At 39.9% G+C, this 4,349-nt stretch overlaps 1 pseudogene; it reads left to right on the top strand.

Annotated features, from left to right (window-relative positions):
- Positions 1 to 2,864: 2,864 nt before the first annotated feature.
- On the top strand, positions 2,865 to 3,396 carry LOC101567829 (annotated as a pseudogene).
- The last annotated feature ends 953 nt before the right edge of the window (positions 3,397 to 4,349 follow it).

The following is a 4,349-nucleotide window of genomic DNA, read 5'->3' as shown; positions in this document are numbered from 1 at the left end:
ACTTCGTTTTTATACTTTTCTGCTGGATGGTTAAGACCAAGGTAAAGCAGGACCTATGCAACAAGAGTTGTAGCTTTTGGGTCTGATAAGGTCAGTGAAACTGAAACACAATATTAAAGGAGCAAAAGTTTATTTAGTTTAGAACCTAAATAAACCTTTGTTTGTAGAACATAAGTAAACCACAGGTTATAGAGGTCTCAGTACATAATCAACTAGCTTCAAGGCGGGGTGGTTTGGTAAAGGCCATGATACAGGAAAACAGTCATGGCACCCATAAGGTACCAAAAGCAACAATGGACATTAACAATGTCTTTCTGCCCATTTTATACTCCGTCTGGGCTAGTGGGATTAGTGCAGTGCCAAACTAATCAGTGGACTGATTTAGTAATCACACACTCTGAATCCCAGCATCACACTTGAGATTCAGACACCTCTGAAAAAAAAGCTCCATGTAAGACAGCATGAGGCTTTAGGGGGACATCTAGACACAAGCTGTAACATAAAGCTATTATTATAAAAGATAACAATGCTATATTTAGGTATACAACACAAAGATGGGAAAACTGAATATAAAAGCCATCAGAGCAGGGACCACTATATTCCCAATACTATATAGTATATGACATTCAGATATTTAGTGTATTTTAAAAATTTAAAGTGAATAAATTAGTGGTACAGATTGTTTTGTTTGGGGGAGGCGATGTACCAGGAATTGTACTCAGGATCTCAGCTTGCTAGGCAGGGAAATGGTACATATCTTAGTATGAAAGATCTTAAAGTCAAGAAGAAGTAGGTCTTGAACCAAACATTAAGAATTATCAAGGGTGGGCTGGTGAGATAGCTCAGTGGACTAACTGCTTGTTTAGGTAAGCCTAAAGGCCAGGGTTTGATCCCTGCAACCTTATGCCACACTAGCGTGGCCCCTGGATGCACTAAGCCGGCAATGGAGTCCGGGCCTGGTGGCACATACCTGTAATCCCAGCATTAGGGGGGCAGAAATCAGTAGGATCATTATGAGTCTGAGTCCAAGCTGGGTAGTAAGACCATGCATACACACACACACACACACACACACACACACACACACACACAATTATCAAGGAGTTTCTGAGATGAGGATTTAGAGATACACTGCCAGGAGATGAATGTGGCAATGGTGAAAACAGTTTTCTGAGGAAAAATACCATCATAGAGAAACTACTTAGAGAATTCTATAGTGGCAAGGTTAGATAATAACTCTATAGAAGCATGTGAAGTTTAGAAGAAACAAAATCTGAAAGAGAGATAAATGTTAAAAATATTATAGAAAAAGACCTTAAGATATCTGTGGCAAATACATAGGAAGAAGTCAAAGATGACATTTTCAAATCTGGGTGACTGGGAGAAGAATGTCATAAATAAGAAAAGAAGGATACAGTAAAATACATAAGAAAGCAAGAATATAATAAATTATAATGTCATAAATTCAGTAAATTATTCTGAGAGGACTGCCACTGGAAACATCTGTTGTAATGATATCTCTAAAAATCAAACACAGGGCTGGGCTGGCCAGATAGCTCAGCGGACTAAAGCACCTACTTAGGCAGAGCACAGTGATGGGGGGGAGGCGTGCCAGCCCTTCCCCTGAGGTGCAGTGAGTTGGGGATTGAGAGTGGGCATGGTGGCACGTGCCTGTAATCCTAGCATTTAGGAGACTGAAAACAGGAGACTCACTGTAAATCCAATCTTCGTAGTGAGATGTTGTAGACCCTGTACCAAACACATTAAAAAAATAAAAAATAAAAACAAACAGGTACCTCTAGCAACTTAGGAATAGGAGTCCAGAGCAGAAGGTAGCTTATACAGTACTTAAAGTATAGAAAAATGTGAACAGGGGCTGGTGAGATGGCTCAGTGGTCTAAAGCACCTACTTAGAACAAACTAAGCTAAACAAAGCACAGGGACCGCGGTTCAATCCCCCAGCACCACATGCCAGCCTGCCCCACCCCCTGGTGGGCTGAGCTGGCCACACACACACACACACACACACACACACAATAAATAAATAAATAAATATTTTTAAAAAAAAAGAAAAATGTGAACAAAGAATAGTTAAGCTGTTAACACTAGTTATCTTTGTAAAACATAAATATCAAATTTAAATTCAGCTGCAATAAACTAAGGGATTTGACTTTGCAATTCACTTTGTAGACTGAAACCCAACAGTCAAGAAGGGAAAACTGAAGTATGAATTAAGATGGAAAACGTGGAGTAAACTTTAACTTTTATAGAATAAATTATGTTCATTTATCATATGATCATATAGTATTCTAAACTACTTGCTAAGATAACTCAACAGTTTTTATCAAATTATTTACATCTTCTCTACACAAGGTACAGAGAGGGTTATGACTTTTGATGAACTTATAATACAAGAACTGATGTTTCCTTTTAAAAATGCAATAGAGTACAACAGAGATATACAAGAAATACACAGGGTAAACTGTTACTCCAAAAGACAATAAATAAATAAATAAATAATAGCTGTAGAGGTCAATGATACTTTTTCAGTCAACCTGAACTCTGGAGTATAATGAAAAGTCCTGCTGTCAGAGGAAACCTATTGTTAGTCCATTAAATGGAAAATAATTATGAATAAAATAGATATTTATATACCTTTAAAGATGTTATTTTAAGAGGCGCATCTGGAGGTCCTGCATATCTGTTTTTGCTTCAACAGTGTTTGGATGGAACAGACCCAGGGACTCCCTCTTTCACCTTCCCATCCACCTTCCAGGTACAAATTTTGGGACCATCTCACCTATCTCCTCCCAGGAGCGGACAACACCATCCTTTTGTGGGTAGCTTCTTATTGCTGATCAGCCATGACCTCTCAGATTCATCAGAACTATTCCACCGAGGTGGAGGCTGCTGTCAAACACTTGGTGAACCTGCACCTGCGGGCCTCCTACACCTACCTCTCTCTGGGATACTACTTTGAGAGAGACAATGTGACTCTGGAGGGTGTAGGCCATTTCTTCCACGAGCTGGCCAAACAGAAAGGCGAGGGTGCCGAGCATCTCCTGAAGATGCAAAACTGGCGCGGCGACCATATACTCTTTCAAGACATGCAGAAACCATCTGAAGATGAGTGGGGTAAACCCTTGGATGCCATGGAAGCTACCCTGGCCCTGGAGAAGAACCTGAACCAAGCTCTTCTGGACCTTCATGCCTTGGGCTCTGCTAAGATCAACCCCCATATCTGTGATTTCCTGGAGAACCACTTCCTAGATAAGGAGGTGAAGCTCATCAAGAAGATAGGTGACCACTTCACCAACCTCCGCAGGCTGGCAAGCCCCCAGGCTGGGCTGGGCAAGTACCTCTTTGAAAGGCTCACTCTTAAACACGACTAGGAGGTCAGAGGCTGGCAGTCTCTGAGGGGCTCCTTCATCACCTGGCGCCAGAGCTTTGCCTAACCTGCTCCCTCCAGCCACTAGGCAGCTTTCTTACCTTTTGCAGCAAAAAAAAAAAAGAAAAAAAAAGATGTTATTTTAATTTGAACATACAGATGTATATTCACTCACAAGTTTTTCATACAGAGTAATGCTATATGCAGAATTTTATAAGGGTCTCCTATTGAGTTTGGGTCTTCTTTCTTGCATAAGCCATGCCAGTAATGATTTCTACTCATGGTTCATATAAATGGGCACAGAATGTAAAAGCATTTTTCTGAAAGAATATGAATACAGAATTAATCAAATCAAAGGTTTGGGCACTATGGGCAAAACCTTGTGTCAGACTATAAATTTAATGTACTGAGGAGAGGGTTTAAACCATAAAAAGCAAAATATCAGCACAAACAGCATAGGTAGGGTAGTAGTTAATTTGCATTCTGGTGTGAGCTTATTTCCTTAAGGACTACTAATAGTTAGAAGAGGAGGTGACTGTTCCGTGGATTCTGATACAGCATTAGACTTCGATGGCTTTTCTCTTTGTCTTTTATCCAGCCTTCATTCAACTTGACAGCAAATTTTTAAAACAGCTCTTTTATACTGAGACATCATAAAGTACTCGAGTGAATTCTTGTCTCTATACTCTCATTAGCTTACATGTTTACTAAAATTGTATAACTGCCATAGCAAGCATAGCTGTTAAAACATGTTTGTGAATGAACACGACCGACTTTCAGAAAGTACTCAATAGTTAAGTACAGAAATGTACAGGTTTGCCATGTAGCAGCCTACTCACTTAGTCTTCAGTGTTCAGTTGGCTGTTGGATCAGTAAGTACATCACACTGAAGGAAAGACAGCATCAGGTTAAAGCTATAAGCCAGAGGTGCTTGGGCGCTTTACAATATTTTTTCCACATT

Source organism: Octodon degus, unplaced genomic scaffold (genome assembly GCF_000260255.1).
Source record: "Octodon degus isolate 3935 unplaced genomic scaffold, OctDeg1.0 scaffold00158, whole genome shotgun sequence".
Classification (NCBI taxonomy): domain Eukaryota; kingdom Metazoa; phylum Chordata; class Mammalia; order Rodentia; family Octodontidae; genus Octodon; species Octodon degus.
Note: the sequence above shows the minus strand (reverse complement) of the source record. Positions and strands in the feature narration are given on the sequence as shown.